Source organism: Cucurbita pepo, chromosome 17 (assembly GCF_057944985.1).
Source record: "Cucurbita pepo subsp. pepo isolate OVF chromosome 17, ASM5794498v1, whole genome shotgun sequence".
Taxonomy (NCBI): Eukaryota; Viridiplantae; Streptophyta; class Magnoliopsida; order Cucurbitales; family Cucurbitaceae; genus Cucurbita; species Cucurbita pepo.
This window is the reverse complement of record NC_141814.1, coordinates 9,949,894-9,966,336: the sequence shown is the minus strand read 5'-3', so window position 1 is coordinate 9,966,336 and position 16,443 is coordinate 9,949,894.

Sequence of the window (16,443 nt, the reverse complement as noted above, 5' to 3'; positions counted from 1 at the left end):
ATAATTCTAAATTACTCAAAATTGTAATCTACCAAAAATTTATAACTTGAAACTTCATTCTTCTTGAATGTGGCATGAATTGAAATATCTTTTGATAATTTCAACAATATTTTCTTCACATCTTCATTGAAGCATATTGTATGATTGATGTCTCTTGGATCATATCATTCTCCACTTCTTCGAGAGGATTCGTCCTCGAATCTATTTGTGAAACTTTGCTGCAAAAAATAAGTTATGGAAATACAAAGGACCTCACAACATTCTCTCACAAGTATACACTCAAGGAAATTTAGGCCACTCTTTTTACACTCATTTACACAAATGAAGCTCTCATTCTCACCTCTCAAAATTTTCAATAGAGCAAGATTCGATTTTAAACTCTTGGTCGATTAAAAACTAAAAAACTAAAAATAAATAAAAAATCAAATTGAGAAAAAAAAAACGCAAAGGAAACATATATCTGATCTTGAGCCTGAAGCTCTGATACCAAATGATAAGATAAGGAATCACTACAAGGGGAGTAAGATTCGGATTACCTTGTTGATCGAATATCTCAAGGCAAGAACACTTGTTTGAGATTCGAATTACTCCACAAGCAAGATCGATCATGTCTAGCTTGAATGATTCTTGTTGATCAAATATCTCAATGCAAGAACACTTGATTGAGATTTGAATCACTCCACAAGCAAGATTGATCATGTCGAGCTTGAATGATTCTACATGCAACCTAAACTACATTGAATTGCAAAGAAACTTAGCCATTGGCTAAAGAAAAGAACAAATGCTTCTTTTAATATATTTTCCAAGTCTACTTACAAATACATCATACATGGCTTTATATAGTCTCAAAATGAAACTATTATAGGCATTCCAAGAGTTGTAACATTCATACTTAATGGTCATAATTAACCATTATGTAATTGTAACCTAGAGTAAATAAATAGTCTTAAAATATTTTGATGAAATACAATAATTCTAAATTACTCAAAATTGTAATCTACCCAAAATTTATAACATGAAACTTCATTCTTCTTGAATGTGGCATGAATTGAAATATCTTTTGATAATTTCAACAATATTTTCTTCACATCTTCATTGAAGCATATTGTATGATTGATGTCTCTTGGTTCATATCAAAATCTCATTTTGTTAGTAAAGGATAAGATCAGATATTTATTCATATAGTTCTTGTTTATTAAATGCATTACTCATCAATAAAAATGGGTAGAGTCGTTTCTAGGGAAAAAAATAATTAAATCAAGTGCCTTAAGAAAAAAAGTCGTTGATGTTATTTTCAAGTTAGCATTTTGGTAATTGTTGTCGATACAGTGTCTGTAGAACTTCAACTTCTCTTTCAACTCCAGTATGGAACCTTTGACTTAGGCGTGAGATTGGTTATGGATGTGTCGCTTGATAGTTTATTTGATTGTCTTGCCCAATGGCTCTGTCCTATAGGAGGATGTTGATCGTGCGGGTTGTCAGTGATTTCCAAGATAGCATGTAGGCTGATAGTAGACTCAATAAGTAGCCTACTTGTAGGGTCTTACTCATGTCCTTGGTATGCTAGGGTATAATTGATAAGAATCACGGTGTTCCAAATAGTCCTATTGCCAAGAAGATTAAAAAAACATGTCAACAACAGAATTCAAACCTACGCGCAAAGAGCTCAATTAATTTCAAACCTGTCGCATTAGCCACTCAAACATATCAACATTTGTTAGAAAGAACTATTTTTAATTTCATAAATTAGGTCAAAGTCAAATGGTCAATTTGACTTATTCTTGTGTGGAGATTAAAGGGGATCGGGAATAAATCCCGTCCATAAACATCTTTTGTTGGGAGACTATAAATACCCTCAATATGTTATGTAAAAGTCAGATTCATGGATGAATGTAATTCAGATCTCAAATTGAGACGTTTCACCTAGAAACCCGAGCATCATATTTGTCATTTCTAAGTTTCAAGCAATTCTTGTGAATTGCACCCGAGCCATTCAATCAAACCTTGATCAAGTTCGCTTGTGGAGTGACTCAATTTAGAACAAGGTTTCCAAATCTTGCTTCTAGATCTTCGATCGTAAGAGGTAATCTAATTCTAGCATTATCTCTTGGTTGATCCAAATTTTGTATAAGAAGGTGTTAATTACTTTGATTCAAGGGTTCTTGCTTCAACAAAAGCTTGGATCGTTGGGCTGAGGACTAGGGTTGCCTTATCAATAATACTCTTTCTTTTCTTGTTGTAAGTACTTAGGCCCCTTTAGTTATGTTCTTGACTTGTGAATTTTTATTGTGATCTATCTTGAGGACCTTGGTCCTAGAATTCAGAGGTCTCAACTTTGGTCTCAACTTTGGTCTTGATCTAAGGGCCTTAGTACTATGGTTCTAGGTTCTTGTTTTCAAAATTTGGATCTTGATCCATGTTCTAGTCCTTGATCGTTGTTTTGTTCATGGTTACTGATAAGATAAGGAATCACTACAAGGGGTGTAAGATTCGGATTACCTTGTTGATCGAATATCTCAAGGCAAGAACATTGTTTGAAATTCGAATCACTCCACAAGCAAGATTGATCATGTCGAGCTTGAATGATTCTACATGCAACCTAAACTACATAGAATTACAAAGAAACTTAGTCTGGCTAAAGAAGAGCACAAATGCTTCTTTTACTATATTTTCCAAGTCTTCCTAAAAATACAACATATATGGCTTTATATAGCCTCAAAATGAAACTACTAAAGTTATTCCAATAGTTGTAACATTCATACTTAATGGCCATAATTAACCATTATGTAATTGTAACCTAAAGTAAATTAAAAGTCTTAAAATACATTAATGAAATACAATAACTCTAAATTACTCTAAATTGTAATCCACCCAAAATTTAAAACATGAAACTTCATTCTACTTCAATGTGGCATGAGTTGAAATATCTTTTAATAATTTCAACAATATTTTCTTCACATCTTCATTGAAGCATATTGTATGATTGATGTCTCTTGGTTCATATCAGTTACTTTTTAGGTTCTTAGTTCTTTCTCCAAGACACTCCCCATAGGATTTATGTTATCAGTCATGAACCTGACAACCTGTGTCCAAGGCTTCATACGTTCCAAGAAACATAGTTTGAACCTGCATCTAGGGCTTGCTATGTGATACGATCTGAAAACCTACATCCAAAGCTTCTTACGTTCCAAGCGATGTAGTCTGATTCTGCATCCATGGCTTGCCTTGTGATACAACCTGAATACCTATGCCTAAGGCTTCCTGCATTCCAAGCGGCATAGTCTAAATACCTACTCTCAAGGTTTAATACATTCCAAGTAGCGTAATCTAAAATCTTTCATCCAGTGTTTGCCATGTGATACAGCTTGAATATCTATGTCCAAGGCTTCATACATTCCAAGCAACGTAGTCTGAATACCTACGCTCAAGGTTTCATACGTTCTAAGCAGCATAGTCTGAGTCATGAACATTCTGTACGGTGGGAGGTCTTAGGAGTTTCTTGCGTTTCTGTGTCTGAAGACCTTGGTCCCTTACCCTTGAGTAGTACCTAGCATTCTTGTTACATTGGTAGTGGTAGAGCTTATAAGTTTCTAAGTTTCTTTATTTCTTGAGGCATAAATTGTAACATGCCATCTTAAGCTTGTGAACCAAGCATAGTAACATGCCTGAGTTATTCTAAAAATTCATAGAGTCATAATATATTCTTTATAGAGTTCTAGAAGAATCTTGAATATTCGGTAAGAATTCCTTGAAGTACTTTCCTTTAAGTGTTTATAAGGCCCTAACTTGGTTTAGCTTCCAAACTTGCTCAAATCAACATGAAATCTTGAACGTTCCTTCATGTCCTTAGGAATAGATCATATAAAAAGTAGTAGGTCATTTGGAGTATGTTTAGATCCTGATATCATAAAGAGTCCGAGAGGCATTTTCATCATTTTACCCCCAATATTTAGTTTCGCTACTTAACATGTTTTAATGACTTTCAAACTTCACATCATTAAACATCATAAAATAAGATCTACTACAAAGTTTCATAATATTTTGAAGTCATTTAGAGCATGAACCAAAGATAACTTACCTTAAGGGTATTATGCCAATTTTACACCGTTTCTTGGTTTAGCTACTTAACCTTATCCAATCACAGCTAAATTTCATATATAATGTTAACATATCATAATATGCTCATAATTAAATTTTTATAGGCAACAGAATTCATTTAATGGGTTATTTTAATGTTACTTCAACCCCGAGCAATTTGATCGGTTCAGAGCCTTAATTATCGGTTCTTGGTATTTTTCTTTCATAATCCTTTAAATCATACTTAGTTTAAGGTTCATACAAAGATTCAAGTAATTCCTACAAGTATTTTTTAAGAAAAGTCCATGATGGGTACTTACCTTGTCGTCGATGTTCGGGACCTCCGTCGTCGTCGATGTTCTAGTTTCTGGAACCATAAAATATTTCATGAGAAATGGTCTGTAAGAGAGTTAAAAATGAGAAAAATCAATGGAGAGTCATTTTTTTTATATGACATCGTCTAGATAGGAAGAAGACGCGCGCAACACATAATGCCACCACTTGAAAATTCTCCTCCACAACTCCGATCACGGGATTTCTCCCCTCGATTTCTTTATGAAACTTGAAGATGATGTTACAAGGAAGGGCTTGAGATTGGTTTCATACCTTCTCGTGGATCGTAGCCTAAGTTATTAATCTCTAAAGTTTGTCGGAAATCTTTTTCCTCACCAGATCTCTACCAAAAAAAACTTATGAGACAGTCATTTCCAGAGGTTATTAGGACCCAATTTCTTCATGGAACCTTTTCCTCATTCTTCCCTCAAGCTAAAGGAATTGGTTTAGAGGAACTTCTTTCGGTGTGTGTAACACCCAAGGCCTTTAATAAGAGATAATGCATAATTCCTAATAGGTTGTACAAGGTTTTGGAAGCAAATAACCACGAAAATTGGAGAAAATTTTAGAAAATGGAATTTTTTCCAATTTTTATGAAAGTTCCAAAAATTTTAAATTCTTACGGAGGAAGAATTCAAGGTGCTCAAGGTGCTCATTAAGGGGTATAGAAGTTTTGGAAAAATTCTAGATTTTTTTTTTGAGAAAATAATATTAAAATAGTAAAAAATGGCCAAATTACCAAAATGCCCCTGAAAAATATAGATAATTACAAAAATACCCTTTGGCTAGAATCAAAACTTTCACATCGATCCTCTACCAAAAATCTATTTAATCTCAAAATCTAGCCATTGGATCTCCTCTAAAATTGGACACAATCTAGAACATTCATAGATCATCTCATTCAATGGCTAGAATTCAAAACTAAAGTCGGAAAGGCTCTAATCGGAGTAGGTATTTTCAGTGGAAGATCCAGAAAAATCAAGAATGGAATTAATGAAAATATAGACGTTTGAGGATCATCCATCTATAAATTATTAGGTAGGGACAACTAATAAGAGCAAGACCTCAATCGTGAGTTACGATTTTGGGTATCGTGTTCTTGGGTTTTCCTCGAATTTGGGAGCTACAGTTTATCATTCCTCCTCAAACTTGTTTCTTCACCACATGACTTACGGTGAATGCTGGAACAGCCATGGAAATCAGGATAGGGCAATAGTATGCATTGATTTTCATTTAGTAGTTGATAGGAGGTTTATTTATTTAATTCTTTTTTTTTTTTTTCAAAAACTATTGAAAATGTTTGCTAAAACCACCACCACCTAAATAGGGGTGAAAGTTCTCTATTTATAATCATTTAGAGAATAGAGAAATACGGTACATTAAAAATAATATGGAAAGAGCAGTAAAAGGAAAGAATAATAAATGAATACAATATATTTGCCTTTAATAAAACGGCAAAGATGGTAAGCTGAAATGTAAGGCAAATATCTAGATATTTGCCTTATAATAAATGGTCAACTATCCTTAACACCCCCCGCAAGCTGAGCATCGGATTTGAACAAACGTGAAGCTTGGATCTGAAAAATTCGAAGAGAGGTCGAGAAATACGTTTTGTGAAGATGTCAGCAACTTGGAGATGGGAAGGTACATATTGTGCGCGAAGTTTGCCAGCGATAACAAGTTCTTGAGAGAAATGATAATCTAGTTCAACATGTTTAGCCTGCTTGTGAGAAACGGAATTAGAGCTAAAAAAAAATAGCACTTTTGTTGTCACATTAGAGTAAGGGCTGCTGTGAAATAGGGAACTTGAGATCATGGAAAAGATGCGTAACCCAAAGAAGTTCAACACCAGTCGTGGCAAGAGAACGATACTCAGATTCACAACTGGAGCGTGAGATAGTAGGTTGCTTTTTGGCACTCCAAGAAACGTGATTGTTACCAAGATAAATAGAATAGCTGGATGTAGAACGACGAGTATCAGGACAACTAGCCCAGTCAGCAGCCGAGTAAGCGACTAACGTACTAGGAATACTGAATGGACGAAATGTAAGACCAAAGTGGAGTGTTCCTTTGACATAGCGAGGAATACATTTGACAGCAAGAAAATGATCTGCAGTAAGGGCATGCAAGAATTGGCTGACAGAATTGACATCATAAGCAATATCTGGACACGTAATAGTTAAGTACTGAAGGGCGTCAACAAGAGATCTATAGAGAGTAGGATAAGAGAAAGGAGAACCATCAGCAGTCAGGTGTTGAGAAACAACCATGGGAGTGTAGACTAGTTTGCTATCGAGCAACTGAGCACGAGTAAGAATATCTCAAGCATATTTTAACTGACTAATAAAGAGACCATCTAGGAGTTGGTGAAACTTCAAGACTAAGAAAGTAAATGAGAGAACCCAAATCTTTGGTAGCAAACTCAGAATGAAGCTTGCGAGTAAAGCTATCAATAAGAGATGAGTGGTTGTCGGTAATAATAATGTCATCAACATAAAAAAGCAAATAGATAAGGTTAGATTACTAATGAAAGACAAAAAGGGACGTGTCAGCGCGACTGGAAGAAAAACCAAGTGTGAGAAGAAATGAGCTAAAACGCTGAAACCAGGCCCAAGGAGCATGCTTTAAGCCATAGAGGGCTTTCTTTAATAGACAAACATGAGTGGAAAATCAAGGATCAATATGCCCAGGAGGTTGTTCCATATGAACACGTTCAATAAGAGTTCCATTAAGAAAAGCATTCTTGACATCAAGTTGTCAAAGAGGCCATTTATTTGTGACTACAATAGAAAGCACAACATGGGACAGTGGTAACTTTGACAACCGGACTGAAAGTGTTAGTGTAGTCAAGACCAGGAATCTAAGTATAACCTTTGGCAACAAGACGAGCCTTGAAACGCTCGACGGATCCATCAAGAAAATATTTAATACAAAACACCCATTTAGAGCCCATGATGTTGGTGTTGGCCCCGAGGAACCAAAGTCCAAGTATCATTTTGTTGTAAAGCTTAAATTTCTTCATCCATGGTAGCAACCCAAGCAGGATTCTTAGCCGCAAATTTGAATCCTTTTGGCCCAGTGGATGCAAGAAGAGCAGAAAGAAGTCCAGATGAGCCAAAAATACCAAGATTTGCTGGATAACAAGTCTTGAATATACCAGCTTTGACTCATGTTATCATAGGATGAGAGCCTAAAGAAGAGGAGTCAACAGTAGGTTCAATAGAGGCCGGATCAGAAGTCGAGGGTGGTAAAGCGGAACCTACACAAGAAGTATCAACCTGCACAAACTCATCCACAAGATCAGAACAAATATCACACTGGGATGAACTTGATCGAGAAATGTGTGATGATGAAGTGGTAGGGGGGATGAATCAATATGATAAAGATGTGGTTTCAAAAATTTGAAATATGAAGAGAGGAAAGAGGTTGGGCGTGAGAGCTAGGGATAGCAGGAAAATGAGTTTCATCAAATTGAGAATGGTGGGTGATATATAGCTTAGTGGTGGCGGGATCAAGATAGCAAAACCCTTTATGAGCAGGATTATAACCCAAAAAAATACAAGAAATGTTGTAGGGAGAAAGCTTATTAGGCATATAATCACGCAAATATGGATAAACACGACAACCAAAGAGATGAAAATTGTCATAATGCGGAGAGTAGCCACAGAGGAGTTCAAAGGGTGACTTACCTCCAAAAAGTGGAGTAGGCAACCAGTTGATAATATAAGCTGCAGTGTTGAAGGCGTCAACCCAAAAACGAGGAGAAAGATGGGAGTGAAAGAGAAGAGCCAAGCCAGTCTCAGTCACATGACGGTGTTTTCTCTCAGCACGACCATTTTGAGTAGGTGTATATGAACAAGAGAGTTGATGGTGGATGCCAGAAGTACGTAAATAAATTTAGAAACAAGTGCTAGTAAATTCGGTACCTCCATCGCTTCGAAATACCTTGATAAGAGAAGAATATTGATTTTCCAAAAAAAATTTGAAATTATAGAAAAATATCAAAGAAATCAGATTTAAATTTAGGGTAAAGCCAAGTGAATCGAGAATAATCATCAATAAAAATAACATAGTAAAGAAAACCCAAATTTGATTTGACGGGGGAAGGACCCCAAAGATCACAATGAATAAGATCTAACACATGAGACGACCTATTTTCATTGCGGAAATAAGGCAATCGATGACTTTTCGCAAGCTGACAAGTACTACATAGTGATGGAGAAGGCAATAAAGACGTAAGAGTACCTTTTCTATTTAAAAAAGAAAAAACAGAATGATTCACGTGATCCAGTCAAGTATGCCATAAATCATATGAAACATGTAAAGATTTGTTTCTAAGGACTTATAAAAGCAGAGTTGTCACGCTCCAGCACATGTAGCCCTCCATCTCTTTTACCAATTGCCACCACCCTTCCTGTTTGACAAGTCTGGATAGTAAGAAGATTATTAGTAAATGTAACGGAGAAAGAAAAATTAGACGTTAAGTTACTAATTGAAAGAAGATTTTTAGTGATATGAGGGACAACCGAGACATCTAATAAGTAAATATTTAGAATAAGAGAAAGAGTACCAGTGTCGGTAATGGGTAGGGATGCACCATTTCCTATGATCACAGAGTCCTTACCCGTGTAATTTTTAGACTGATCCAAAATAGATGGGTCGGCGGTCATATAATCGAAGCCCCAGTATCCATAAACCAATCAACAACATCGGGTCCAGCAATAGAACAGGATGTGTTGAAGGCTTCAGCAAGGTGAGCATGAATAGAATCAGGTCGAACATACCGTTGGTTGCAGCGGTCAACATAATGGCTCTCTTTGCGGGATATTTGGCAGTGAGGTTGTCGACGACCCTGACCTGAGTGGGTTCGTCCTCGATTGGAAGAGTTATTTTTATGGAATTAAGAACGACCTTGCTGGTTGCTAGAGGAAGCAGGGTGGCTTCCATGGGTACGACCACGATTAGTGGCTGTGAATGCTGTAGGAGTGGAGCCAGAGGACTCAAGGGAGCACTGAAATAGCTCAAAACTTTCAGCTTTAGAGACTAAATCTGCAAAACAGGAGATAGGGGTGAGAGCCATCTGAGCAATACAAAAAGCTAAAAAATCGGTGCCGAGTCCACAAAGGAACCAGTGCACTTGATCAATGTCCTCGACGGGTGCCAATGGCATGAACTTGGTCACAAATTGTTTTGAAGGCACGGGCATACTCAACTACAGGTTTGGTGCCACGTTTCATCAACTGCAAGTCATCCTTGAGTCTCAGTTCACGAGCTTTCGAATGATGGCTGAACGTAGTTTCCAACGCAAGCCAAACATCACGTGCAGTGGAGAGACCAACGACGACAACAATGGCTTCCTCGGTGAGAGAGGAGAGTAGGAGACAGAGAAGTCATTGATCGGCTACTCTCCAAGCCACATATTTGGGGTTGAGTGTTGAGGAGATTTCTGGTTCAAAGCAAGGTGGTGGAACCATAGTTCCATCAACATAGCCTATCATGTCTTGACTCTCAAGGAGAGGGTGAAGTTGGCTTTTCCAAAGAAGATAATTGGAGGAAGAAAGTTTGATGGTGATCATATGGATTAGAGTGTTGAAAGGAAGAAGATGATACCACCAAAAGGGTTGTAAAACCAAAAGGGCTCTGATACCTTGAAAATGTTCGTTGAAACTACTACACCTAAAAGGTGGTGAAAGTTCTCTATTTATAATGAAACCACCGCACCTAAATGGTGGTGAAAGTTCTCTATTTATAATCATGTACATGTTGGCTTTTTGGCCCTTGATCTCACTTTAATTAATTTCAATCAATTAATTGATTGATGTTTTGATGATAACAAACCTACTTTTAATTATTAACTATTTTCTATTTTGAACTGTCCACAGTATAAGGTCGGGAATAACGATTACAACGACTTTTCAATTACTCAAATCAGAGCTAAAATGAAGAAATAGAGTCGAGACAACATACCCGACGTGATGATGTGGCAGCAAAATCAAAATGATGGACAAATCAAAATATATCAAAGTATGACATTTATAAGGTTGGAAAAGTAACAAATTGTGGAGTTTTTCTTATTATTATATTTCTAAATAAAATTATTTTTATAAAATATAAATTTGAATCTAACCGTTACTCGTATCGATTTTTATTATTACTATATTATATTATTATATTTTAAAATTTTGGTAGTTACTCACATAGTTTTTATTATTATTATATTATTATATTATTATATTTATAATAAATTTTGAATTTTCATTTGACGGTTACTCACATAACTTTTTATTATTATTATATTAAAAATTTTAAATAAATGAATTTGAAAATTTTTCTTATTTATTTACTTTTAATCTCCACCTTCTATTATTCCTAACACAATCCAATGGTCAATATTAATTCCTACATTTTGCCACTTTTCTCCTCTATATAAACTCATCTTCCCCCACATTTTAAAATACACAACTTTCATAAATTCTCCGATCATCATTTGTTCAAAGTCTCCATTGTTTTTTTTTTTTTGCTCTCTCCAAGCTTACAAGTTTATTTCTCTTCATCTTATTCTTGAGAGAGATTATTATTGTATTGTGAGGAAATAGTTGTGAGTGTCCCAAATTGTAAATATACTCTTTGAGAGACTTGTGGTGTGTTATTATCAAACTCAAATAATTGTATCGGTTTGATCCTGCGTCGTGGAAAGGATTGAGTTTGCTCTTGACCTCGTAAAAAGAGCGGTGTAGTGGTTTGGCTCTAATCCGTGGAAAGTCGAGAAAGTTCTTTATTCAAATTCCCAAGAGGCGCTTGGGGAGTGGAGTAGGTCGAGTTTGACCGAACCTCTATAAAACTACGGTGTCATTTTCTCTAACTCCTTCCTATTTAATTTCAAAATTATTATTGTGATTTATTGCATGTTCTACTTGATTATTGTTTTGACTTGAATTATTTTGTTCTAGTATCATCTTCTACTTATTTGTAAAAAGTTTCATCGTTAGAAAAATTAATCACGTTTGAACACTTTTATCGTTAAAACCCTATTCATCCCCCCCCACCCCTCTATGGTTGCCATACCGATCCAACAATTGGTATCAGAGCGGGTTGCTCTTATAGATTTTTTATATAAACTTTATTGTTCGAGCTTATGGCCAACCTACATGTTAAAAATGGTTTTAGTGAAGGACAATCAACCTCTAGACCCCCTTATTTTAATGGAACAAATTATACATGTTGGAAAGCTAGAATGAAAATTTATTTACAATCGATTGATTATCAATTGTGGTTAAATGTTAGTAATGGTCCTTACATTCCAATAAAAATTGTTAATAATGTTGAGGTGCCTAAATTAGAAAGGAATTTGATGAGCATGATATGAAAAAATGTTCTTTGAATGCTAGTGCTATCAGTTGTCTTTATTGTGCCTTAAGTAATGATGAATTTAATAGAGTATGTATGTGTTCTTCGGCATATGAAATTTGGAAAACTCTTGAAGTAACTCAGGAGGGAACAAATCAAGTTAAAGAAACAAAAATTAGCATGTTAGTTCATAATTATGAACTATTTAAAATTGAGGAAAATGAACCTATTGGTGATATGTTTACTAGATTTACTAATATTCTAAATGCTTTGAAAAATTTTGGAAAAGTATATTCTACTTCCGAAAATGTAAGAAAAATTCTTAGGTCCTAAAAGTTGGGAGGCAAAAGTGACGGTGATTCAAGAAGCAAAGGATCTCACAAAGCTTCCTTTGGATGAACTTGTTGGTTCTCTCATGACACATGAGATTACCATGAAGGGTCACATGGAAGAAGAATCCAAAAAGAAGAAAAGTATAGTCCTAAAGTCTATCAAAGTTGACTCTGAAGATGAGGACGTCCTTGATGAAGATGATGTCGCCTACTTCACACGTAAGTATAAAAATTTTATTAAAAGAATGAAACAATTTAAGAAACATTTCACCAATCAAAAAGAGTCAAAAGGTGAAAAGAGAAAAAACGATGAGGTAATATGTTATGAATGTAAAAAGCTGGGTCATATAAGAACGGATTGTCCTCTCCTCAAATCATCTAAGAAATCCAATAAGAAGGCAATGAAGGCTACTTGGGATGATAGTGATGAAAGTGCAAGTGGAAGTGATGAAGAAGTGGCAAATTTTTGCTTCAGAGCTCATAGTGACAAAGAGGATGAACAAGAAGATGAACAAGAAGATGAGGTAACTTTTGAATCTCTTTCTCATCATGAATTATTTAAACTTGTTGATGAGATGCAAAGTGATTTAGAAAAACTAAGTACAACAGCACAAAAAGAAATATAAGACTTCAATCATTAAATATAAGTCTTTATTAAATGAAATTTCTTGCTTAAAAGTCTTTATTAAATGAAATTTCTTGCTTAAAAGAGAAGGATCATAATATTGTTAAAATTGATGTACCTTGTGAAAAGCATGTATTTGATTGTTATGAGAAAAATGCATTAATTGATAAAGTCAAGTCTCTTGAACATGATTGTTGTGAAAAAGATAAATTAATTAAATTGCTCAAATAAAATGAATCAAATAATTTACAAGGACTTGGTAGGGCTAAGGAGTCTATTAAAAAGTTAACAATAGGTGCTCAAAAATTAGATAAAATACTTGAAGGAGGTAAGTTATATGGTGATAAAGAAGGATTAGGCTATATTGATGAATGTTCTACACCTTCAAGTTCTAAAACAATATTTGTTAAAGCATCCCCTATCATGTCTAAATCTAACACATGTAAATTTGTATCTAAGTATGATAAATCTAGATTTGTGCTTGTATGTCATTATTGCGGTGTTGAAGGTCATATTAGACCTAAGTGCTTTAAATTGAAAAATTCTCAAAATATTCATTTAGGAAGAAAAGTTTCTCAAAATACAAAGTTTAACAATGCTTTAAAAATAATTTTTCGAATAAAAATAGAATACACAAATTTAGTCGAAGAAATAAATTCTTGCATAATGTTGTTTGTTTCTCGTGTGGTAAGTTTGGACATAAAGATTATTCTTGTTACTTATCCAAATACAATGTCTTTAATATGAATGCAAACATGAAATGGATTCCTAAATTTGTGAAGACTAACGACCCAAACAAGTATGGGTACCAAAAGGTCAATCTTGAATATTTTTATTTTTAGGTTTGTTTGAAAGCCTCAAAAAAAAAAAAAAAAAAGTGGTACTTGGATAGTGGTTGCTCAAGACACATGACGGAAAATCAATCCAAGTTTGTGAATCTTTCAAAGAAGGATGGTGGCTTAGTAACCTTTGGTGATAACAAGAAGGGTAAAATAATTGGTAAGGGTACTATAGGTAATGATTCTTGTAGTCTCATTGAAGATGTACTTTTAGTTGATGGTTTGAAGCATGACTTACTTAGCATTAGTCAATTATGTGATAAAGGTTTTAGAGTTGTGTTTGATAAGAATAATTGCATAATTGAAAATGCTAGTGATATAGAAAAGTTTTGTTGGTAGGAAATAGAGATGATAATGTGTATACTATTGATTTAAATTATTGTTCTACAAATGATAAATGTCTTTCGGTTTTGCTTGATAACTCTTGGCTATGGCGGAAATTATTATGCTTTTGTAATAGTTGATGATTTTTCAAGATTTACTTAGGTTTTGATAATAAATCATAAGGATGATGTTTTGAAAAGATTTGCTAGTTTTGTAAAAAGAGTTCAAAATTAAAAAGTTCTTTTAATTACTAAAATTAGGAGTGGCCATAGAGGAGAATTTAATATATTGCCTGTGAAATTTTTTGTGAAGATAATGGTTTTTCTAGACTTTTACTCTCCAAGGACTCCTCAACAAAACGGTGTGGTTGAAAGGAAAAATCGTACTTTACAAGAATTTGCTAGATCAATGTTAAATGAGTATGATTTACATAAATACTTTTGGGCGGAAGCCGTTAATACCGCTTGTTATATTTTAAATAGAGTTTTAAGTAGACCTTCATTAAATAAAACTCCTTATGAACTTTGACATAACAAAATTTCAAATGTTGGGTATTTCAAAGTTTTTGGTGGTAAATGTTTTATTTTGAACCATAAAGAAAAGCTTGGAAAGTTTGATTCAAAAACGGATATTGGTATTTTTCTTGGTTATTCATCTACTAGTAAAGCTTATAGAGTTTTCAATAAGAGAACTTTAGTTATTGAAGAATCTATGCGTGTGGTATTTGATGAATCTTACAATAACATTTCTAATGAGTCTATTTGTAGGGATGATTTAGAAAGAAATTTGGGAGATTTACTCGTTAGTGAGAATAGAGGTGAGCTTAAAGGAAGAAGGTTCTTCGTCAATGCCAAAAGAATGGAGGTATGCCTTATCTCATCCCAAGGACTTGATTCTTGGTGATCTCGAACAAGGTGTGAAAACTCGTTCTTCTGTTAATTTATTTAATAATCTTGCTTTTGTTTCTCAAATTGAACCAAAAAGTCTTAAGGATGCCGAAAATGATGAGTTTTGGATTTTAGCTATGCAAGAAGAATTAAATCAATTTGAAAGGAACAAAGTTTGGGAATTAGATCCGAGGCCATCTAATACTTCTATTATTGAAACCAAATGGGTTTTTAGAAATAAAATGGATGAAAATGGGAATATCATTAGAAATAAAGGTAGGCTTGTAGCTCAAGGTTATTGTCAAGAGGAAGGCATAGATTATGAAGAAACTTTTGCACCCGTTGCTAGATTAGAAGCTATTAGAATATTACTTGCTTTTGCTTCTTACAAAAATTTTGTATTGTATCAAATGGATGTGAAAAGTGCATTCTTGAATGGTTATATTATAGAGGAAGTTTATGTAGAACAACCTCCCGAATTTGAAAATGTTGAATTTCCTCATCATGTCTTTAAGCTGAAAAAGGCTCTTTATGGCTTAAAACAAGCTCCAAGAGCTTGGTATGATAGACTTAGAAATTTTCTTATCAGGAATGATTTTAAAATGGGTAAACGACACTACACTCTTTATTAAGATTAAAGAAAACGATATGCTATTAGTGCAAATATATGTGGATGATATCATATTTGGTTCTACTAATCCTTCTTTATGTGAAGAATTTTCTAAATGTATGCACAGTGAGTTTGAGATGAGTATGATGGGAGAACTTAGTTTCTTTCTTGGATTTCAAATGAAACAACTCAAGGATGGTATCTTCATCAATCAAGAGAAATACAGAAAGATTTGCTCAAAAGGTTCAAGTTCAATGGAGGTAAGATTGCAAAAACACCGATGAGCACATCCACTAAGCTTGACAAGGATGAAAAAGGTAAAAATGTGGATATTAAAGCTTATCGAGGTATGATTGGATCTTTACTTTATTTGACCGCTAGTAGACCCGATATTATGTTTAGTGTATGTTTTTGTGCTAGGTTTCAATCTTGTCCTAAGGAATCTCATTTACATGCCGTTAAAAGAATATTTAAATATTTGCTTGGAGCTATTGATTTAAGATTGTGGTATCCTAGAAATGTTGAATTTAAATTGGTAGGATATTCTGATGGGGATTTTGCTGGAAGCTTACTTGATCGTAAAAGTACTAGTGGAACTTGTCAATTTCTTGGTAGTTCCTTAGTTTCTTGGTTTAGTAAAAAGCAAAATTCGGTTGCCTTATCTACTACAGAAGCGGAATATATTGCGGTTGCTAGTTGTTGTGCTCAAATTCTTTCGATGAAACAAATTCTTTGTGATTTTGGATTAAAGTTTGATAGTGTGCTTATATTTTGTGATAATACGAGTGCTATTAATTTAACCAAAAATCCTATTCATCATTCTAGAACTAAACATATTGATATTAGACATGATTTTATTAGAGATCAGGTGCAAAATGGACATATTATTCTTGATTTTGTAAACTCTAATAATCAACTAGCTTGAGTTTGGTATTATTGGTTGTGATATATCTTGAATTTTATAATCTTATTTATAATTTTTGAATGCATGTTCTTAAATATATTCTTTTTCAATAGTTATTTTTATGATTACAAAGGGGAGAAAATTAAAAAAAAATATGAGTTTGTT